Source organism: Ranitomeya variabilis, chromosome 5, assembly GCF_051348905.1.
Source record: "Ranitomeya variabilis isolate aRanVar5 chromosome 5, aRanVar5.hap1, whole genome shotgun sequence".
In the NCBI taxonomy this organism is placed as follows: domain Eukaryota; kingdom Metazoa; phylum Chordata; class Amphibia; order Anura; family Dendrobatidae; genus Ranitomeya; species Ranitomeya variabilis.
Window position 1 is genome coordinate 117094393 of NC_135236.1, and position 25179 is coordinate 117119571.

Sequence of the window (25179 nt, forward strand, 5' to 3'; positions counted from 1 at the left end):
CAACAAGCCTGGCAATGGTACTTGTCCTGGAGCCATGTTGTAGAATAGCTGCTTAGGCTTCATGTAGTCATATTTTGATCACTATGCCAACTTATTCTATGTGTTTTTAATGATGACATTGTTACTCTCGTCTGCCTTTCTACATAATGGACACATTTTCTCATGTTTTGATTGCTTTGCAGCTTTCCATTGTAATTTTATGTATTTACTGTATTTCAGCCATTGGCCTTTGACCAATATTTTCTTTACTATAGATTGTATATTAGCAATAATAAGGACAAATTTTGCTTTGGCTGATTCGCTGTAAGATGTGCAGCAATTAGATCTGATCTCATTAATTAACTCAACCTCACTCTAAAGCCCCCATATATTTTAGATAGATTGTGGCCATATTATGGTTCGGCAGATCGGTGGCCTGCAGCCATCTTACCCCACTCTCCTATACACAGGAGGGCTCACTCTGCCGAGCACTCCAGCCTTCTCTATTAAAAAGCCACTGCCACACTTCCCTGGCTGCTTATTTAGAAAACAAAATAGATAATTGTTTCCCTTGCTAATCTTCTATATTGCAGCCCCCATAAATATTGGGCTGCTGGATGAACCCATCAATATTGGCGGGCTGATGTTAGCCTATATGTATGGGGGTCTTTACAGTTACTGTTCTCCAGATTAGAAGCATACCTTTAGGGGTGAAATGATCACATCTGAGCCCAGGAGCCTGCTGAGAAAACTGTAAAGGTTCTATAAAAGGACAATAGTACGAGAAATGATACATGAACGTTAAACTTCCTGTTATAGATTTTGCATTGGGGACCAGGAGTTCTAGATGATCTACCAGAGATCATGACTTATGGACTGACTTTAGCCAAACATTTTAGGCTACTTGCACACTACATTTAAACCATCTGCTGTAAGAGACTTCAATCTGGAACCACCAAAAAATGAAACTTGGTCAGACTGCATTTTACCTTTTGTTCCAGTGGTGTCTATTAAGAAGCACTCCTTCTCCCATCAAAGTTTTTATCCTCTTAATATATTGCAATCATCATATTATATAGCACTGTGTACTTACAATTGCTCATTTTGACTTTCTACCCTTTCTCTGCACTATGTACAAACAGGAAGTCTCTATTACCTGCATTTATCATTCCCCCTTCAACTCCTGACCCAGCTGCTCCGCTCCTCCGTCTGCTAGTGAATTTTGCAGTGACTCATGGGTCATACAGGGAAAATTGACTTCCTGTTTCTACATTAAGTTTAAAAGGATTCAGCTAGTCTGTTATTATTCATGTGATGTCATAGACAAAACAGAAAGGAGAAGAATTATTTGGGTAGAAAAGCAAAATGAGCAATTGTATGTACACAGTGCTAAATAATATGATGACTGCAATATACTAACAATAATTTTGATGAGTGTGCTTCTTTAAGTTGGATACAATAGCATAGTAGACTATATTTGATGGTCAACTCAGGGAAGCCCCCAATGGAGGCTCAAACATGGATTGCTTTCAGCCTTAGAAAAAAGTTGGCCAAATGTGCATGGTGCTGGTGCACTGCACGATGAAAAAAGGTAAGGACACTGCGATTTGTGAAATACCTTTATTGGAAGACTTCAAATCACAAACCAGTTTTTGGCTCAAAGTTGAGCCTTCGTCAGGTGTATGTGGCAGGACTGGCCTACATCTAATGGTTGGCACTGAATGATCAGTTGATGTTCATTGGGCCTTTATAGGTAATAAAAAGGATACAATGTGTTAAACTTCAACATGTCCAATTCTTTGTTTTACAATGATAATTATTCCCCTCTACCCATTGGGAACACCTGCATGCTAGGCCAAATCAACCATGCAGGTGTAATAGAAGCTTTCGTCCAACAGTTATTGAATGTGTTAATAAATCTATGTTATCCATATTTCTGTTAAAATGAATCAGATGTATAGTACTGCCTGTAGAGTTACACCGGATGAAGATGTGCTCATGCAATTCTCAGCATGACGAAGCCCTATCTTGACTGCTGTCCAGGAGTCCACACTGCTGTCTGATTTTAATCCACCCTTTATACTTTTACAATTCTCAGAAAGCACTTATTTTCTTTTACAGTGATCAAAACAGAGGGGGGCCGACGGCTCGGCATCATCCAATTCTTGCGCTAAGTGAACAGTTTGACTTTGCCAGTGTTGACTGTTGACACCACAGGCTCCTGGTGAGAAGAGCGACTCTTGGTTATAAAATTAAGCAATCTACGTTATTCAGTAGCAGGAACCCATGGTTCAGCTCCACCAAGGGAACATGCATTTTCTGTTCAAATAACAAGCACAGAAAAGTCCCAGTTCCCCTTGAAGTTAAAATATAGACATCAACTTCAGAAAACTTGTCTAGAAATTCATGACTTATTTTCCTTAGCTCATTTCCTTATGCCTGTCCCGTCAATAATACCACCTAGAAAGCGGTCTGTTTCCCTCCTTCGCTGGGCTCGGCTCGCTTACTTTCCCCACTATTTAGAAGTGTGGTTAATTCCTAATTAGCACTGACAGATGCTTCCCCTGTAATCCTATTCCCAACATGCCCTGCTTGCTTTTGTTTGCTGGTAGAAGATATATTGTGACACAGTAATGACCCTTCAATGCAGTTCTGGAACAGTTTAATGACACACTAATGATTTATTACATGTTCCACTTGATTAGTTGGTCGTTTGTCAGCATTATATTTCCCTGTCCATAAACCTGTCACAGGTTTTATAGACCTTTCCCTGGAAAAAAAGAAACCCCAAATAAATTCTGTTTTTTATCTCTACTCTTGTTTTTGCTGAGATGGTTGCACAGAGCCCCTATTATTGAAAAGTCCACAGGTCTTATTAAATCTTCAAGCCCTTTGCGGGATGGAGTGAGCTAATGGCTGTGGGATGTTTGACAGGTTTAATGAAGGTAATCTTATGCCCTCTGTATATTCACATCAGTTGGAAGTTAAAGGCAGAATTTTAGTTGAAAAACACAGTAATTTTGTATATTGTTATGATTCAAGCCTCACCTTTATCTAGATTCTAGTATAGCTACTTAGACAGAAAGGGGCAATATTTAAAGCGGTGACCCTCATTGTTACATAGGGATGGAGGCACTTACCTGATCCCTTGAACTAAGGGGCGTGCTAGTCTATCTCTGTTCCCCAGATTACCCCAGAAGGGGGCGGACACTGGGGTCATGTACCTTGCTATGCTCCTATATTAAACCTTATCTAGGCTTACACTAACCAGACAGACAAGATTAGACAGACAGGTATGAAAGAAAACTACAATCATACAAATATTCTCACAAGACAGCAGAGTGGAACACAGGGGAGGGATAGGTAGGAGAAACTGAATAGGAGAGCATGAGGATGAGCATTCAAACCAACTCCAAGAAGAAATCTAGAAATCTCTTGAACAACTCTCCAGTTACCTACTTCAAACACTAAATTTCTCCTCCAACACCTAACCAGGAAGTAGAACTATCAATGGCAATTCCCAAGTGCCAGTGGTGAGCATATATATACCAGAGAGGAGTGGCCAACACAGAAGAGCTAAAGCAATTCAGGATAGAGAGCTCCAGGAGATCAACTGAACTGATTATCCCTTGCCTTGACAGAGCAAGGAAAACCTGCTCTGTTTACTAGGATGGTGAAACAGTTCTAATCAGTTAAGGACTTTGTGTAACCAGACACTGCGATCTTCTGGACCCTCTCTGTCGTGGTATACTCGTGACACTCATCTTGTGACTACCACCCCTTTACAATATTTCCTTAATGACAATTTACACTTCCTATGTGTGTCATCCTTTATGTCACCTTCACCTTCACAAAAACCTATATTTCTGACTTTATATACACCAAGAGTGGGGATTCTCAAACATCAGACACTTTCCAATTCAGGATGCACACTGCTAACCCCAATTTTAATTAATTAATCATTGTTTTTATTATTTTTGTAGATCATCTTTTATTTGAGAAGTTATAGGTTGTAGTGTGAAAGGCAGAAACTTAACGGGGTTGTCAAGCCTTAGGCTACAAGTTTACAGTCACTCTATAGATTGGGTGGTCACGTGACCGCAAATAGACGATTTGCTTACTTCCAGCCACATTCCGACTAGACATCACGTGACTGAATGTAAGCAAATCGCCAGCAGTGAAGAATCTGCTCACTTTGGCTTTGAGTATTGCCAAGCCTGCATGCAGTCTTGTGACTGCAGACTTGTACCCTAAGGCAACGTTCACATGTTTAGTTTTTGGTCAGTATTTCACATCAGTATTTGTAAGCCAAAATCAGGAGTAGAACAGTCAGAGAGTATAATAGAAACACATGCACCACTTCTCTATTTTCTACCCACTCCTGGTTTTGGCATACAAACACTGATGTTAAATACTGCCCAAATACTGAATGCAAATGTAGCTTAAGGGCGAACATGCTCTGTAACGGTTAGGGCTCATTCAAATTTCCATGTTTGTTCACATTCGCAAAAAAATGGTCCGAGTGTCTCCAGTGTTTTGGATCCGAGTTTCATCAATATTCGCTCAGTGTCAGTTGGTAAACATCAATGATTCATCAGCAATTTTTTCATCAATATTTGGTACTTGGGCAGTATTCGGTCAGTGTTTTGTCATTGTGTCAGTGGGTCGTCAGTGTTAAATCAGTGATTTTCTCATATTGATAAATAAATGAATGAATGACAATGTTTCTTCTATATATTGCAATGTTAATCATGTACAGTACACGGATGACACACTGATGTCATCCGTGTGCAATTCAAGATTTTCATGGACCCATAGACTTACATCGGTACTTTTCATCTGTGTTGCCAGTAAAAAAATGGACATCTCCTTACTTTTTGCACAAACACATGGACTGTAAAAAACATGGACAAGTGAACAACCCCGTAAACTATAATAGGTACGTGGCGTAAACCACATATTGAACACATATGTGAAAAATGGGTTAAGTCATTGGCTGCGCTGTTATCCAACCTTATTTATGCACTTGGTCTACTCATATGGGGAAAAAACTTTTGGGCCCCTTTCAGGGCCCAGATTCAGCCACAGTCTTTCTATTTTCTGTATTCATGCCTTTGCTTCTTGCTCTTTAACTGGAGAATAAGCTACAAACAAACACAGAAAAGTCAAGTCTGGTGAAATTGAAGAGATATGTGACAAGATAGTGGACAAGATGGAGGACATTTGAGTGCAAATAATAACCCAACGTGAAGAAAAATTCCAAGTGTCGGCAACTGGATAAAATCTTCAAAACTTTATTTCAAAACATAGAATTAAAATTCATGGTGGTAGATAAAATAAAGTTCAGACGCGTTTCTGTATGAACTGCCCTTCATCACTGAGTGTAGCAAATACAGGAAAGATATACTGTATATCTTGGTACCGTGTTAGCCAGTAGATAGAAAAATATTTGGAATTGAGAGTCCTCAGTGGTTGATACCTTTTAATGGTGGATTGAAAAGATGGTTACCATCTTTTCAGTTAGCCATTAAAAGGTATCAACCACTGAGGACTCTCAATTCTAAATATTTTTGAGTATAGCAAACAAACCCATGACAAAATATTTAAAACATGTGCTGACCAATGAGAAATGGCAGCACTTTTGTTGAGCCGTGAATTTTAGAAATGACACTATGTTTATATATGAGTAACCATGAGTAGGGCTCCAAGTAGCTAAAACGCATAGTTCTCGGTCACATTGGAACTGCCCTGCAGTTTTAATACATTTTTCTACAATAAACTTGGATTTTATCGTATACACCTCCTGTCTCGCTGGACTTTCATTCCTCTGTTTTACCTCAGCCGATCCCAGGCTTGTCTATGTGAAGCAACCACCAAGATCCATACTGCAACTTGGGTGAGCTGACTCTCCTTTCCCGTTTCCCCCTCTGTATGACTATGTTCCTATATGGGTTTGTTTGCTATACTCTGTGATCAAGGGCAGTTCATGCCTGAAACGCATCTGAGCGTTATCTCATCTACCACCATGAATTTTAATTCTATGTTTTGAAACAAAGTTTTGAAGATTTTATCCGGTTGTCAACACTTCAAATTTTTCTTCATATTTTACCATTCGTCAGAGGTTCTCCTTGGAGCAGCAACGCTATATTGTTAACTGTCCTGATGTTGAACAACATGGTGAGGCTTTAAATTTTTTTCTTTATATATGAATAACCCAACATGGCCGTTTACACATTAATAAACAAAAAAAGTTGCTCTCTGTAGTGCTAAAGCATGTCATTGTGAAGTATGAATAGCAATACTGTGTCTGGATACTAGGAAAAAACTGAGACGCTTAGCACATAATTTGGCCAATTCACGCATGCCCAGCAGCCAACGACAAGGCGGTCTCTGACTGGTGTTATTTAATGTACCAGAGCAGATCAGCGATTGGCAGTGTGTCTCGCATCGTGCGCTCCCATTTAAGTCAATGGGTGCATCCAAAACATTGGACTGCACTTGGATGCAGTCCGCTATACACCAAGACAGGCAATGGGGAAGATGGAGAGATTCTCCTTTTTCTCCTCACCTGTGATCCAATTCTCATGTGCGAGAAGAATAGATCACAGTAGCATGGCGCTCGCAGCAGAGTTTGAGCTGAGTATCATTAGCATATTGCATCCGATGCTCTCTCATTGGATGATATACACTAATGTGACTCTGGCCTAACACTGACCAATAAGTACTTACAATGTTAAACTGTATAGAGATACACACCTTTGATATGAGAAATAGCTCCACCCAGTTGCCATTTTTTACATACATTTCTAAGAGGATAGATAAGGCTCTAAGGTGTAACATCTCTGCTTGTGGAGAGTGACATGCCTGACAGGCCATGCAATACTCCTCTGGGAAATTAAATATGCAAATGGACTCTTCAGAGAAGAAGACAACTTAAACTATTGCCAATATTGGAAATAGCAACCTTAAAACTCAATATTGACCCTTTAACAAGTCTTGTCACGTGACTTAGGATAAAAGCCAATCCAGAATATCAATCTGCACACACGTTTCAGGTTTTTGCTCTTCCTCAGTGCAAAGCATGAGATCTGATTTTTCTGTATACTGTATCTCTTATACAGTATACAGAAAAATCAGATCTCATGCTTTGCACTGAGGAAGAGCAAAAACCTGAAACGTGTGTGCAGATTGATATTCTGGATTGGCTTTTATCCTAAGAGGCCTGTGACTGGGGTCTAAGGTGGAGAGTGTCAAGCCTGATATGCCAGTGTACGGAGACTTATTGGCCATGCAATGCTCCTTTGGTAAATTAAATATGCAAATTTCCTTTTCAGAGAGAAAAAGGACTTCAACTTTTGCAATCCTGAAAGCCAATATCAACCCCTTAAGAAGAGGAATAACATAATAATTGCACAATTCTGAGTTTTCATAGAAGATGCTTCAAAATTATAATTTCACGGTGAACAGATGTACCGTGTTCATTAAAAGAGAAAGTTTTGGAGAGGCGACAGGTCTTCTTTAACAGTAGGCAACATCATAATTAATCCATCATCAATCCCATAAAACTACATTTTCCTACAGAATTTCTCCTTTTAGATTAGTATACAATACATGTAAGTAATTAATGATGGTAATTGTGCACACGTAGCGCTGATGTGTCTGGTGTTTGCTGTGCCTTGCGTAGATGTTGGCAAATTCATAGGTCATAGGAAGGTCTGGATAACAATGCAGAGAGCAGATGACCAGACAACTTGACAATAGCAGGTTTGTGGCAATTTCTGTTGATTTCTGTGCAGGTGCACGAGGTATGAGAACATTAAGAAAATGCGTTCATTTTGTGCATTGGCACATGTGGCAGGAGTTTATATAATACACCTTGTATACGACCAGCCATGAAATTGCAACAGTATGAACAAAGAGTGCGCCCATGAGCGAGCCAAGGTGATCTGAGCTGGCTATTGGCTGTCTCGCAAGCCCTAATTCCTGCAGAAGACCTGGAGGCTAAACACTCTCTTCTCCACATGCCAACCCCCCAAGCATTTGGCTGGAATATTAATAAACAATTCTCTCTTGGGCTCCAGGAACCTATCTAGCACATCTCATAAATTGGCTTTACAATAGAGGGAAAAGAAAGGGGTTAGTGCCAACATTTGCTAAATAATATCATTATCTCTCCTTGGCATCTACACAGATACTTCTCCTACGGAGACAAAGGTTCAGGATATTAACATTTCACAGCATAGTTCTCAAAAAAGGAGAGACATTGTCTGAGGTTATGCAAGAGGCAGAGGGCATGAAACAAGTTACCCGATGACTCCCCATCTCCGTGTAGTAACTTGGCAGGCAGATGTTATATTGTCTAACAAGAGCAGAGGTGCTAAACTGTAATAGTGAGTGTTGAGAAAACATGGCGCGCACAGGAATGAAATGTCAGTCCTACATACTTGGCGTGTGGCTTCAGTTACCTGTTACTGATTCGGAAACTTCTACTCTGGTAACGTTCCCCGACAGTGTGAAACTGCCCTATATCAGGCCCAAAAGAGAGACACAGCAGCTAGTAATACGGTCGCAAAATAAACTGCTCAAAAAAATAAAGGGAACACAAAAATCCCACATCCTAGATATCACTGAATGAAATATTCCAGTTGTAAATCTTTATTGTGGGCAGCACGGTGGCTCAGTGGATAGCACTGCAGCCTTGCAGTGCTGGAGTCCTGGGCTCAAGCCCCACCCTGGACAACATCTGCAAAGAGTTTGTATGTTCTCTCCATGTTTGCGTGGGTTTCCTCCAGGTTCTCCGGTTTCCTCCCACATTCCAAAGACATACTGATAGGGAATTTAGATTGTGAGCCCCATTGGGGACAGCGATGATAATGTATGCAAACTGTAAATTGCTGCGGAATATGTTAGCGCTATATAAAAATAAAGATTATTATTTGTATTATTATTTATTCATTGCATAGTGGCATGTGTTGAGAACAATAAAACCTAAAAATGATCAATGTAAATCACAACTAATATCCCATGGAGGTCTGGAGTTGGAATGATGCTCAAAATCAAAGTGGAAAATGAAGTTACAGGCTGATCCAACTTCAGTGGAAATGCCTCAAGATGAGGAAATTATGCTCAGTAGTGTGTGTGGCCTCCACGTGCCTGCATGGTCTCCCTACAATGCCTGGGCATGCTCCTGATGAGGCGGTGGATGGTCTCCTGAGGGATCTCCTCCCAGACCTGGACTAAAACATCTGCCAACTCCTGGACAGTCTGTGGTGCAATGTGACGTGGGTGGATGTTGCGAGACATGATGTCCCAGATGTTTTCAATCGGATTCAGGTCTAGGGAGCGGGCTGGCCAGTCCATAGCTTCAATGCCTTCATCTTGCAGGAACTGCTGACACACTCCAGCCACATGAAGTCTGGCATTGTCCTGCATTAGGAGTAACCCAGGGCCAACCGCACCAGCATATGGTCTCACAAGAGGTCTGAGGATCTCATCTCCGTACCTAATGGCAGTCAGGCTACCTCTGGCGAGCACATGGACGGCTGTGCGGCCCTCCAATGAAATGCCACCCCACACCATCACTGACCCACTGCCAAACCGATCAGGCTGAAGGATGTTGCAGGCAGCGGATCACTCTCCACAGCATCTCCAGACTCTGTCACGTCTGTCACATCCTCATGGTGTCGGTTTCTAACCATTTGTGCAGACACATGCACATTTGTGGCCTGCTGGAGGTCATTTTGCAGGGCTCTGGCAGTTCTCCTTCTGTTCCTCATTGCACAAAGGTTGAGGTAGCGGTCCTGCTGCTGGGTTGTTGCCCTCCTACGGCCCCCTCCACGTCTCCTGGTGTACTGGCCTGTCTCCTGGTAGCACCTCCAGCCTCTGGACACTACGTTGACAGACACAGCAAACCTTCTTGCCACAGCTCGCATTGATGTGCCATCCTGGATGAGCTGCACTACCTGAGCCACTTGTGTGGGTTGTAGAGTCCATCTTATGCTACCACGAGTGTGAAAGCACAACCAACATTCAAAAATGACCAAAACATCAGCCAGAAAGCATTGGTACTGAGATGTGGTCTGTGGTCCCCACCTGCAGAACCACTCCTTTATTGATTATGTCTTGTTAATTGCCAATAATTTCCATCTGTTGTCTATTCCATCTGCACAACAGCATGTGAAATTGATTGTCAAACAGTGTGGCTTCCTAAGTGGACAGTTTGATTTCACAGAAGTTTGATTTGCTTGGAGTTATATTCTGTTGTTTAAGTGTTCCCTTTTTTTTTTTTTTGAGCAGTGTAGGATTAATACCTGAAAAGACAACTGTAAAATGTTATAATCTGCTATAATCCTCAGCATTAATTTGTAGAGTGATCAGCAGAATAAGGTAGAAGAAACAATGAATTATACGAATCCTACATGTAGATCCGGGTAGAAGTGCAGACTCCATATCCTGGTTGGATTTCTACCCACAGCCAATACAACATTATTTTAGTCAACATGAATAGACAGGTATCCTGTGAATTATTTTAAGTTTCTGACTAATTACAACTTTTGAAAATATGTACTACAATCTGATACTGTGGAAGTAGCAATCTTCTAGCAAGAACAAAATTCAACTTTAAAGTTGTTATCCAATCACCAGAATAGATGCTAAATGTATGATCGCTTGGGGTCAGGCTGCTGTGACAATTCCAGATCTCAGCAATAGAAGGCCCAAAGTCCCCATATGAATTATGCAGGTAGATAGCATATGTGACCACCACTAACATAAACAGTTAATGGAGCAGTGGTCACACATGCTCACTACTGCTCCTTTCGCCAAAGTGACTTTGGGACTCTTTCTCGTGAACAGAGATCATACATTTGTCAACTATCCTGTAGATACAGAAAGCAATATATGTTGTTTATGTGTCAACTTTTTTATGATAAAGGGGTTCTCTGCAATTTAAAGGTAAAATATTAAATTTATCATTGTAGCCATGTTCACGGGCCACGCCCAATTTGTGACACTGGTGGACTTCCATTTGCCATCTTCATTTCTAAACACCGTAGTCAGAAGAACATGGTGCTGATAATTCCCCACATTGGACTGTGTATTTATTCTAATTCTAGAATACTCTAATAATGCGTTCAGACATGTTGAATTTGGCTCAGCAACTTAAATGGGTTGTCAGTGACTTTAATATTGATGGCCTATCCTTACGATAGACCATCAATGTCTGGTTGATGGGGTGAGACACTGTAACTGAGCAGTCTCGGCCATCAGTGTTGGCGGTGGCCTGGATTGCTCAGTGACGGAGCTGCACAGCACAGCTCCATCAATTGTATAATAGCCGAGGCCAGGTACAGCATATCCTATTCAAATCAATTGGGGTTGAATGTACAGTACAGTACCTGGCCGCAGACACTATTCTGCTGATGGAGCTGTGCTGTACGGCACTGTGACTGAGCAGTCCTGGCCACAGCCCACATCGGAAACATCTGATTGGTGGGGGTGCTGGCTGTCGCACCAACGCTGATCAGACATTCGTTTACCATTTAAATACAGTCATGTTTTAGGCAGCTGATCCCGTTTACATGGGGCAATGTGCTGCTGATAACAATGGATTTTTTGCCAGCATAACTGTACGCAGCGTCCAATCCGCAGCAAATACTGAATGTGGAAACATACCCTAAATGTACCAAAAGTGTCAATGTGGTCCCCAAGCCAAATGTTAGGGATTGCGCTCTAAGTTGATATTTGATTACACTCATTTGTTGATATATGTGCACTAGAAAAATACTACATGCAATAATGTGTATGGCTCACTAAAACTGGCATTTTTTTGATGAAGGAAAACTATAAAGAGTCTTATACCATATTATTTCCTGATGTTAGGCGGTGACATAACGAGAGTTCTTAGCACCGGGCTTCCCAGTTCTGTTGCACATTATACCCAAAAAGAAGCATTGCACTGAAAATCTGACACACTTAAAAAGACCTAAAAAATTCATGTTCCTCCAGCGGTACCATATCTAATAGAAGTAGAAATTAATCACCATTACACCCGAACAAAAATTAAAAATGTATCAACAGCTGTCCATTTGTGTTGAAGAGTTGAGTATTTAATGAGAAAATTGTTTACATGCATATCCTGTTATAATTGTTTCTGTTTAGTGTCCCATAATCATTGCTATACTACCCACAAACTTTGGTTGCCTAAGCATACATACAGTGAAACCATAACATATATGTACCACATAAAAAGACAATTGCCATATCTACCTGCAGCTGACTCAGCGTCCCACCTCACCCCAACGCGCGTTTCGCACCAAGTTTCTTCCGGGGGCCCCAAAGTGTAATATACCGAACTTATGTGTGGCATTGCTCTCTACTACACTGCATTATATGCTCTTAGCTTGTTATATGTTGTGGCTTCCCACTTCTTGTTTAGGTGCTTGTGCACTATGGCACTGGATATGTTGTCCATAAATAAAGCCTTATTTTAATTATATTCTGGATCTCTTCATTTTTTCGGCTGTCTGTTATGTCAGACCGAAGGTATTGAGTATATGGTAGGAAGTGCCAGTAGTATAATAGGGACAGTGGTTGTTTAATGTACCCACAAATATTGTCTTTGAAGATGGATTTGTGGTGGCCTGAAACCCTATCCCTCCCATCTAAGCTGTTGCTTCACTTGTATGAGCTGCCCTGGATTACATTGTGTTTGGGAGTGAAGTGCAGAGAGACTGCCAAGGGCTGCTCCTTCCAAAGCGTAAGCCTCCATAGGGTTCATTAACATTGAATAAATATCATAAATCAACATTTTTAAAAACACTCATTACACGATAATCTTGCAGAATAAAGAGGTTGACGATCACCTGATGAATGAGCAAAATGCTTGTTCATTGGGTGAAGTGATCATTTGTGCTGCACAAATTATTATCTTTTTCGGCAGTGCGGTGTCCAGTGTAAACTGAACCTGTGCTGCTGAGAACAATGGCAGCCTTTGGGCACTGAGCGATCTTTTTATTAGGTAGTTCAGTGTGAATTGTTAAACACAATCTGCATGTGTAAACAGGTCATAAAATGACGACTGATTGGAAAATATTTACTGATTGGTGATCGTTTAATGCTGCCGATCGGTTCATGTGACCCTTTAAAGGGATCCTGTCACCCCCAAAATCGAAGATGAGCTAAGCCCACCGGTATCAGGGGCCTATCTACAGCATTCTGGAGTGCTGTAGATAAGCCCCTGATGTATCCTGAAAGATGAGAAAAAGAGGTTAGATTATACTCACCCAGGGGCGGTCCTGCTGCGGTCCGGTCCGATGGGCGTCGCGGTCCGGTCCAGTGCCTCCCATCTTCTTATGATGTCCTCTTCTTGTATTCACGCTGTGGCTCCGGCACAGGCGTACTTTGTCTGCCCTGATGAGGGCAGAGCAAAGTACTGCAGTGCGAGGGGCCGGGAAAGGTCAGAGAGCCCCGGCGCCTGCGCACTGCAGTACTTTGCTCTGCCCTCAACAGGGCAGACAATGTACGCCTGCGCCGGAGCCGCAGCGTGAAGAGAAGAAGAGGACGTCATCCTATGAAGATGGGAGGACCTGGACCGGACCGCGACGCCCATCGGATTGGACCGCCCCACAGGTGAGTATAATCTAACCTCTTTTTCTCATCTTTCAGGATACATCGGGGGCTTATCTATAGCATTACAGAATGCTGTAGATAAGCCCATGATGCCGATGGGCTTAGCTCATCTTCGATTTTGGGGGTGACAGGTTCCCTTTAATCTGCTGGGTCCCGTCACAGTCGTGCCCCTAATCCTTACTCACCTGATGATAGGGAAATTATCTCTATGCATGCTATAACTAAGCATAGATTTGTGCCGGAATATGCACAATTTCCTTCTCTTCTACATACTAAATCTGGACATCGTCCTTTGAGGCCATAACCACTTAATTCACTAAATTGTACAGCTAAAATATCATCCAAAATGTGATGTAAAACGCCTAATTAAATGTGAGCCTTCGCATTAGGCACATCCATTGTGCCAAGACATGAGCATTTTAAATAACACACTGACTATATTAATGATTTTGGTTCTATGAGTGCTGATACAAATGAGTCCGACTATAAAGCCTAAGATATCTCCTGTCATTCATAATCTCGAAGCCAAAACTGTCAGAAAGGCTTATGAAGAGCATATAACCTGACAGATGACCTTCAACCAAAAAAGAAAAAAGCCAAGCTGAATCTTCGAGAGAGCTATTTCCATAACCCAAGCACACAAAGTTCCCGGAACGGTGAAAGAGACAGAGCAGAAATCTTCACCTCCCATTATGGAGCATGGCTTCCATCCAGAGAGACCAAATCCACCTCGTTGACAGTACAGTCAGTGTGAACTACGGGAGGTGTACGATTCCCCATAGCCGACATAACAAAGCATTCAATATGATTGTCCTCACAAAGGACAAAAAAACCATCTGAAGCTGCAGAAGGCGAGTGTCATAAAAGCCTGTAACGTTCCCCCGCTCGTCTGTAAATACACCCAACCAAATTCAAGGCGAGTTGCCATCTCGCACCGACATCAGTAACCGCCAAGAGCACATCCCAAGTATATTGTAGTTTACGTGATGGAAACCCTCGTTCGCTCTTTCAGAAAGCTCTGCCACTTGTTCATTGCTTTATGAATTGCTCTTGCCAGCTACAGTAAAAAAGAAGGTATTGTTTCAATGCAGGATGTATAAATAACATTTGAGTGCGGAGCCTCGGAGGCAACCTTTACCTGCACGGATTGGATGCGCCGGGAGGGGAGAGTGTCTCTAAATGTCCTTGTGTCACTGTAATCCGCCTTTAATGTATGGCTTAATTTCCTCTCGCATTAGACACTTGATAAAAACGAGAGGGTTGTCAGTTTTCCATTGCCTGGTTTTATAAGGGTTATAAAGCAGGACCCACAATGCTTTGCACACAGCCGTTGGCTCGGACGGGTACCTGTGAAACAACTTTATCACATCCTGGACGACAAACAAATTGCAAATACTGATTAAGCCATAAAGTTACAACAACATTAAAATATAATGAGAGGTTATTGGAAAGGCAGTTAAAGCGGCAGCATGGAGCCTGGAAGTTTCTTTTTTGACACTTATACTATTACGTGGACATTATCGTCGTACATGTCTGCAGATATTTATCCGCAAAATGTTTATTGCTGAGATATATGACTTGGTTGCCGCAGCTGGACTTTTTTGAAGATACTGTAAAACCTTGTAGACTACATAGGGTGTATATTATCACACCGTATCACATTACTTCTACATTCCGGGAATTCAGGTGTTTTTCTGTAAAAGACAAAGGGTGTTCGTCCACATTTATCCACATTTCCATTGCACACTTTGTACCCCACATAGGCCTCATTCACACCAGTCTATCTCATGTCTATTATTTCTGTATTTAGAAGATTCTGAATATGTCAGCACTGCAGCTATTCACACAGTAGTTTTCAGTTATTTCACATATGTTCCATCTCTCTTTGTGTTTTCTCCATAGAAGATGATGGATCATGAAAAATACATATCCTCTTAGCTTGTCTGTATTTAAAGGGAAACTGTCAGCATTTTTTGTAATCTTTGGGCAGCATAAAGACACACATTTCATAGATATGTCACTTATTAGGCAGTGTGGTGTTGTTTCAATACAATGAGTGTTTTATTACCAGGAGATTATAATTGCAGGACTACAGCTCATGTGAGCCCTGGTCTGACCACACCCCCTCCTCTGATAAGTAGCTTACTGTCAATAGACTATGTACATAGAGTGCTTAGTGTGGGCGGGGGCAGCTTTCTAAGCTTTGCTTCATGCTAAATCTAAAAACTCTGATTGTGTCACAACTGCTGCACCCAGTAATATAAGTGACGCACTGTCAGAATCAGGATCTCTTTCTCTATATCACACTGATCTCAGATGAAGCAGCAAAAACTTGGTGACAGATTCCCTAGAAACACTGTGGGTAAAATGTACACAGTGTGCATCATCCGGACGTTCTGTGCATCATATAGCCAAATAATCTGGGACCTTACTAGTTCTTTTTCCTGTTTCTCAACACATTGTTTTATATGATACACAGAAAATAATAATTAGCCAAGAGCCAAAAAGGGTAAAAAATCTGTGGTTTGTAGGGCCCAGTCTATCATAGACCCCATAGGGCAGAAGGAATATTCTGGTGGTCCAGTGCTCTGTAGGTGGCTATCTACAATCGTACCCATTGATACAGATCCCCATCTTGTATTCCTCAGCCTCCCCATCCAATTTCAGATTGAGATATAACATCACTGTGACCATCCAAAAGTAAATGGGTCAATATCATGGAATAGACTAATGTGGCCCCTTGCCCTGCCAGGGCCTCCACTCTACCATATGACATATGTCTGAATGGTAGGTTCTTTACATACATATAGGAATTTTCCAAGAAAATGACATAAAATGACAGTAAGATAAAGATACATTTAGACAAAGTGGGGACCCCCCTCAGAGTATACTGCAGCCCCCTCATAGAGTATACTGCACCCCCCTCATAAAGTATAATGCAGCCCCCCTCATAGAGTATAATGCAGCCCCACACACAGTATAATGCAGCTCCACTCATAGAGTATAATGCAGCCCCCTCATAGAGTATAATGTAGTCCCCTCATAGAGTATAATGCAGCCCCTTCAGAGAATAATGCAGCCCCTTCAGAGTATAATGCAGCCCTCCTCAAAGAGTATAATGCAGCCCCACACACAGTATATTGTAGCCCCCTCATAAAGTATAATGTACTCCCCTCATAGAGCATTCATTTACCACTTGTATTTCAGAAGTTCACACCACTTATTTGACTGCTGTCCTGCATGCACCACTGTCCTAGTCCTCACTGTTCTACATGATATCCAGTTTTGTAGTGCCATCAATCTTGGTCCATGTTGTTCACCCTGACCTATTGCTATAGAGTCTAACTCACCAAGTAAACCCTTAACAGATGCACACAGAAATCCTACAAGATGAGTCCTGAGTAGTCGATCACTGATGATGACCAAGCTTTGTTCGAAATTACTCAGATTACTCACTTTTCCATTCTAATGTGGATTGAAACTAAAATAGACATTTAAATTTCTTACAAAAATGTTTCAATCTTGAAAGAGTATCTCTAATAAAGTGGTTTTGGACATTCGTGTTTTGTGGTCTAAGTATGGACCACCATGCATGGAACAACATGTCTCCTGACAGAACTTAACCGCCTCGTGTATATAAGCTGTCAGGTTTGGGTCAAAAGACCCGTAACCAGTTTGTGGATTGTGTCCGTACTCAGACGGTGAAACATGGATGTGTAAAACCTGGCTAAGTCAGTATAAGCTAAAATATGTATCGTACTTCTGCATCAAGTGACTTACAGTATATGGAGAAAATAGAAAATGTTACCATACATAAAATCCAAAGACTTGCTCAACTCTAATAATTAACGAAACATGATTAGCATATGCTACGAGATGCCCCTTAATACTGACTGGGTTAATGAGTCCAGTGACAGGAGCGCTATGCATTTTCATTTTGAATTTATAGAACACTAAGAGGAAGGTTTCTAAATTAGAACTAATAACTATTTTCTTGGCATTTGTGTGTTTGTGCGCATATACATATATCATCCATGAAGAATGTAAGGCTTGGGGATGAGCCTGAAGATTCAATAACTCCTTACTTTCTATGACACTTTAATTTAAGAACAAAATTTATGGTGTAGACAAACTTCACAGAATGGTCAAACCTCTCTGTTAGTAGTTACATCATATTGGGAAATACTTGGCATGCCGTGAAATTCTATAGGAGTTGAATTAGGGAATGTTACATAAACCAAGGATTAGCAAATGTATTTTGAGACAGATTTGACCCAAAATAGTAAAGCAACCAACATCCTAAAGGTTCAGGAGAAAAAAAGTTGGATTTGTATTGACTAGTCAAAGTTCTATCTTGAAACCAATAGACGTACAGTAGCCAGACATGGAATGATCATTTTATGGAAGGAAAAGAAAACTACAAGTTTAACAACCTAACAGTAGGTTGGTAACGAAGAACTAATTTCCTCATCCTCACCTTAATGTGATCTCTAAAATGGAGCCCTGGAATTTGGGAGCCGGATTATGCAGAGTCCTGTCGTGAATGGAGCTGAGAAGCATATGGTCAAACTTCATTCCATTCATTGTCTATGGAACTGTCTGTAATTGTCAGCTTTCTCTAGCAATCCCATGAACAATGACTGGAGCGAAGGTTGAGCATGTGTACCTCAGAAGCATCAAGATAAGGATCTACAGAGCCCATTTTCCCAGGTACCAAGGCCTCATCATTGGGATCAAAGGGTTTCTCAGTCGTAAATTAAGGTATTTTAAAAATTACCCCTTTAAGGGTATGTGCACACGTTGCGGATTTCTTGCAGAAATTTCCTGAAGAAAACCGGAAATTTTCTGCAAGAAATCCGCATTTTTTTTTTGCGTTTTTTTTTGCGTTTTTTTTCGCGTTTTTTTAGCATTCTGCAAGCGTAATTAGCTTGCAGAATGCTAAAGTTTTCCAAGCGATCTGTAGCATCGCTTGGAAAACTGACTGACAAGTTGGTCACACTTGTCAAACATAGCGTTTGACAAGTGTGACCAACTTTTTACTATAGATGCAGCTTATGCAGCATCTATAGTAAAAGATAGAATGTTTAAAAATAATAAAAAAAATAAAAAAATGCTTATACTCACTCAGACATCTCACCGGCGTCCGTTCCGTATAGCTGGTGTGTGCGCACAGGACCTTCCGTGACGTCACGGTCACGTGAGCGGTCACATAACCGCTCACGACCAATCACAGGACAGTGACGTCATCGGCAAGGTCCTCCACCGCACATCAGCTACAGGAACCGAAGCGACAGCATGCAGTGGAGGCGGGAAGACATCGAGGGTGAGTATAGGACTATTTTTTATTTTAATTCTTATTTTTTGACCACTTATATGGTGCCCAGTGCGTGGAGGAGAGTCTCCTCTCCTCCACCCTGGGTACCAACCGCACATAATCTGCTTACTTCCCGCATGGTGTGCACAGCCCCGTGCGGGAAGTAAGCAGATCAATGGATCCCTAGGTGTGCGGAATCCCCTGCAATTCCGCATTTTAATGAACATGTTGCTTTTTTTTCCGCGATGCGATTTTTTCGCGGAAAAAAAGGCTACATTTGCACAAAAAATGCGGAATACACTTAAAATAATAGGAGGCATATGTTAGCGTTTTTTTCGCGTTTTTATCACGTTTTTATAGCGAAAAAACGCGAAAAAAATGCGAAAAATACTTAACGTGTGCACATGGCCTAAAGATCAGGATTTCTTCAGTGTGACAAATGAGCAATATTAGGTGTCAACTGTAAGGAAGATGGATGTTATTATGGATTTGATTCTAAGAACCTGCCCTTTTTTTAACACGTAACTGGACTTGGGATGGTAGCCACACGTGACACATTTGTCTGCCGTGCCCTGGTCTGCTACAGGAAAATGAGGTCTTGACTTGGTGTGTGCTCAGCCATGTTTTTTCTACGGACACCTCCCAGTCCTGCTCTGCCGCACTTTCCATGGGGACGGTTCCTTTCTACTCCAAGATAAGGATACAACACCAATTTATAAAAGCAAAGTTCTCTTTCCTAACAATCCAGCTTGCATATTTAGAATACCAAGAGTTGCAGTTGTCATATTCTTGCTTCCGATACAGTGGTACACTTCCATTTGATATGAACATTTGGATAATAGCAGATTAAGTCCGGTACCTCCATTTTCCTAGTATAATGCCACACGGGTCAATATGTTAAGCTATGTCTACTGCACTTCAGCCCACTTCCAGAGAACCCCGTAAGACGTACCTCTGGATGTGACTTCACAGAGCATGCCCCCCAGCCTCGCTGACTTGGACCGCAGCTTCTGAGGCCTGGCCGACACTATTTGAACTCTCCCTGTTCCATTAGATAGGCACAGCAGAATTATCTGAGAAAGTGTAGCACAGCATGAAGAACAGCACTCAAGGAAAAGGAGGATTAATGACCAAATCCCCAGCTGCACCAAGTTGTAGTGGATGACTACCCCTGAAGCAGAAATGTCCTGGTCCCTCATGGCACACAGTTTGCCATCGATGCAGTAGGAATTTCAGAAGTAAGTGGCCCATAGTGAAGATCGGAATCACGACACATTACATGTAATGACGAGTAGAAGGTACTGGGATTTGGAAGTCCACTGGGGTATTACAGTCCTGTAGAGTGGAAGAAGGGATTCAGAGTATCAGTATAGGACTCCGTGGTGATATAGGGCCTACTGCCTCCTCTAGACTAGTTTCAATTTTCTGCCTAAGTAAAGTTTAAATCAATCAATGGAAATGTTCACTTTTGATTGACTGTCACATTACTGTAGAGCAAGTTTTCCATTGACTTTGACCGGGAGTTAAAGAAAGCTGTATAAAGCAAATCAAATGAAAGAATCAAGTTGTGCAAAATGTCACATTCTAGCCACAAACTTAAGGAACCGGAGCAGAACTGAAAACCAGGAGTTGAAGTGAGGGTTCATAATAAGAAAAAAATGAAAAGCTACCTAACAAGTCGTCTTTCTTTCCAGCTTACAGAGTTAAATTATGCATTTCTGGTTCGTTGTTTGCTGGATTAAATTTAAAACTACCTTAGACAACGTTAGGCAGCGTAATCCATCACTTGATCACTGCCAGGACGGATAAAAGCAAGGCGGAATATAAAAAAATACACTTCTACTACTCTCAGCATCTGTTTTAGGGAATTGGGCTCATAAATCAAACTGTCTTGTCAGTTTCAGTGGCACCATCAGAGTGCAGTGTTTAAACGCCGTATGCCCTATGCATAAATGTAATTTCCCCGAATGTCAGCGGGAAATGCACTGCAAAGTATAACACATTGTGTATCTTTGACCCTGTAAGTGCTGAAATCACAGATTCTTATTATTCTGACATGATAGAGAGAGAAGAGGGAAAAAAAGACTCTTGTCCTGTCTTATGCATTTGCTAGATGCTGTTTTTTTGCTAAGTCCCCTGTAATGGAGAAGCGTCGGGATATTTTACAGCTGACTGGGGCAGGAGGGGGCAGATGGGATTTTTGTCCTCTTTAATCTTCAATATCTGCTCGCTAGTTGAATAAACTAAAAGTGTACTATGTACTGCAATTACTAACAAAGAAGAAATTAGGCAGATAAAAAGACTATGGAGCACGTTCATGTCAAAAGCACCTGCATCACAAGGAGTGCCCCCGCGAGAGATAGCAAATCTTGCTAACACTACCGTAACATGGGTTGGTTCTATGTGGCTGCCACTATTTCTGCGGTGTTTGTCCATGGGGTATTATGCACGTGGGTCACTTCCTATGATGGAGGTTTTCACCATACAGTCCTGCCCTTACTAGAGAAGGAATCCACTAGAACAGATCATCATGATACAGCAGTGGGCATATACACTTTGATCAAAATGTCAAAGCGAACCTACACTTTAACATTTTTTAATATGTGATAGGTGTTTTAATTTCCTTACACCCCCCCTCTGCTTGCTCAAAAGACCTGTCAGAAGTTTGCTGCTCAGGAGATTGAATTCATCGGGGGCGAGTGATGTACTGCCTCAATGATAAGTCAATGTGCCCATATTGGTAACTTTTTGGTTTTCATGCTACCTGGTGCCATCTATGACGTTTGCCTTTTAGCTAGGTTCAAGCTAGCATTGACACAGTATACCCCATATCTTTAAATCACCCTCAAGGTTTTGCCCTTGCACAGCAACCTTACCACTCCGAATATCCCTCATACAGGGGAATCCTGTCACTTTCTAGGGCACATTTTAAATGTTTTCAAGATACCAAAAATATTAGTAAGCTACAAACCACTGGCTACTTAATGATTGATACCCTTAACTTTCACATCACGGTTATACCTTCTCAACCTTCACAAAAAGATAAAGGCCCACTTCGTAACATGGGGATAACAGCCTCTTTTCCTGTTATCCCCAAGTTATAAACATTAAATGTTAAATTTTCACCATCGTTAACATCACATTTCCAGTAAATTTATGGAACTTAGAAAATTAAAATCTTTTGTTTTATTACATTTGTACTGCTAATTTTGATTGTAATTAGAGATAGTAGACTTGTCATACACAGGTTTGATGTACAGAGGATGAGAGTTGAGATCGGAAGCATGTTTATAGTTGAGCTAATGATGACTTTTGACATATGGGTTAACCACCAGTGATATCGTTTTCGTACCACACTCTGGTGATGCTATGACCTCCACATTGCCACTGTTGCACAGTAGGATCTAAAGACACATTCAATGTGTACAAAAGTGACATGTACTTGTGAAGCCAATGGCTGGTGATTAGTGTTGAGCATTCCGATACCGCAAGTATCGGGTATCGGCCGATACTTGCGGTATCGGAATTCCGATACCGGTATTCCGATACTTGCCGCGTATCGGATACCGGAATCGGAAGTTCCAAGATTCAAAATTCAGAAATTCAGCCAATGAGAATGATTCCAAGTGTGGGCACATCCTGTTTAGCATGGAGGGCATGAAAGTACTGGCAAGGCTGTGATTGGCTGCTGAAATGATGTCATGATGCAGTTTAAAAGTCGCTGGCGCCATTTTGCGATCACTCTGCTGTGAATTCAGTTAGTGACAGGACGCTGTTTGCTGACTGAGGGACAGTTTAGAGATAGCGATTTGCTTCTTTGTGCTTTCCAAAGGCTAATTTAGCAACCGCTGTGTTCACCTACTAGTCACCTTGCTTTTGCCTTGTAGCGCTGTTTTCACAGCGATCTGCAAGGTCTGTGTGTGTGTGTGTGTGAGTGCAGCCCACTCTCTAGTCTGAGTGCAGCCACATAGGCCATCCATAGCTGGTTGTATTCAGTTCAGGGAGGGTGGTTCATTGCCTCATACTGTTTTTTTTTTTTGTTTTTTTTTTCAAGTAGTGTAGTCTGCTGCTAATTTATTAAAAAAAATCCTATTAGTGTCTTTCCACCCGTCTCCAGCTAATTTGTGGAAAAACACTACATAGGATAAAGTAGAGGAGGGTTTTTGGGCCTTGCAGCGCCGTTTACGGCTGTCTGCACGGTCTCCGTGTGACTGCAGCTCGCCCTGTAGTCTGTGAGCAGCCGTAGCCTGGTTGTCTGCAGCTCAGGGTTGTTCACTGCGTCATACCGCCAAATCAATTTTAATTTTTTTTCAAGTAGTGTAGTCTGCTGCTAATTAATTAAAAAAAATCCTATTAGTGTCTTTCCACCCGTCTCCAGCTAATTTGTGGAAAAACACTACATAGGATAAAGTAGAGGAGGGTTTTTGGGCCTTGCAGCGCCGTTTACGGCTGTCTGCACGGTCTCCGTGTGACTGCAGCTCGCCCTGTAGTCTGTGAGCAGCCGTAGCCTGGTTGTCTGCAGCTCAGGGTTGTTCACTGCGTCATACCGCCAAATCAATTTTAATTTTTTTTCAAGTAGTGTAGTCTGCTGCTAATTAATTAAAAAAAATCCTATTAGTGTCTTTCCACCCGTCTCCAGCTAATTTGTGGAAAAACACTACATAGGATAAAGTAGAGGAGGGTTTTTGGGCCTTGCAGCGCCGTTTACGGCTGTCTGCACGGTCTCCGTGTGACTGCAGCTCGCCCTGTAGTCTGTGAGCAGCCGTAGCCTGGTTGTCTCCAGCTCAGGGTTGTTCACTGCGTCATACCGCCAAATCAATTTTAATTTTTTTTCAAGTAGTGTAGTCTGCTGCTAATTAATTTAAAAAAATCCTATTAGTGTCTTTCCACCCGTCTCCAGCTAATTTGTGGAAAAACACTACATAGGATAAAGTAGAGGAGGGTTTTTGGGCCTTGCAGCGCCGTTTACGGCTGTCTGCACGGTCTCTGTGTGACTGCAGCTCTATCTGTTGTCAGTTCAGCCCCCAAAAAAGAAATAAATAATAAAGTTCACCAAACACACAAGTTACACCACTTTACATTTGTGTAGGCCACATTAGCTCATATTAAAGTCTAGTCCACACTTTAGAAAATTAGTGTTTCTTATACCTGTTAGGAGGAGTTGCTCAGGAATAAGCACACAAATCCGTTAGTACTTTTCTGCTTATCTTTATCAGTCAACCAAGATGAAGAAGGCAGTGAGTAAGGCACGTGGGCGTGGGCGCGGAGCAGGGAGGGGACGTGGGGATTCTGTGCCTGCTGCGGGCACCGGTGACTCATCAGCACCCACTTTCACCAGGCAACAGTCGTTCATGCGCAGCTTTGTGTCAGAGCGCCGTACACCGCTGCTGCGTGAAGACCAAATTGAAGCCGTTGTCGGATGGATGGCAGCTAATGCATCAACTTCCATTAGTGCCACATCCTCTCAGACACAGAGCACTGGAGAGCAGCCATCTGTCTCTTCACCACCTGCCAAATTGCCCAGGCAGACAGAGAGCCCAGGACAGGAGCCGTCTCTACTTCTGTTCTCTGAATCTCTTGGCTTGGAAACAGGGGGCCAGCCAAGCAGCATTGGAGAAATGGAAGAAGAGGCAGGGTGCAGTGATGCCCAACAGCTTTTTCTGTCTTCCTCTGAAGAGGCGGGTGGGCCAGTGGCTCCGGTCACCACATCGCAGGCCGCATCAGCTGATGATGACACTCAGGTGCCACTTACTGGTGCGTGCTCTGCTGCTGAGACTACCCAGGAGGAGCAGTTGGGGGCAGAGGGTAGTGTAGATGATGAGGTCCTCGACCCATCTTGGCGTGAGGGACAGGAAGGTGGTGGGAGCAGCTCTGAGGAAGAGATTCCCCGTACGGCCCAAAGAGGGAGAGGGAGGGGGAAGACTGCGGATCCTGCAGCCTCCGCTTTGGCACCCGTTAGGAGCATGTCTCTTCCAAAAGCCAAAAAGGGCGCTCCCAAGACTTGCAGTGCCTGGTCCTTTTTTGACACAGTTGCAGATGACATTTGCTATGTCAGATGCAACGTGTGTCATCACAAAGTCAAAAGAGGTCGAAATGTCAGCAGCCTCAATACCTCCAACATGTGGAAACATGTGCGCACCAGGCACCCGGCGTTGTTAGAAAAACACACTGAAGAGGTAGGCCAACCAACAGCGGCAGCTACCACCTCTTCAGCTCGTGTTGCCTCTTCCTCTAGCTCACACGCAGCTGGTTCGGCT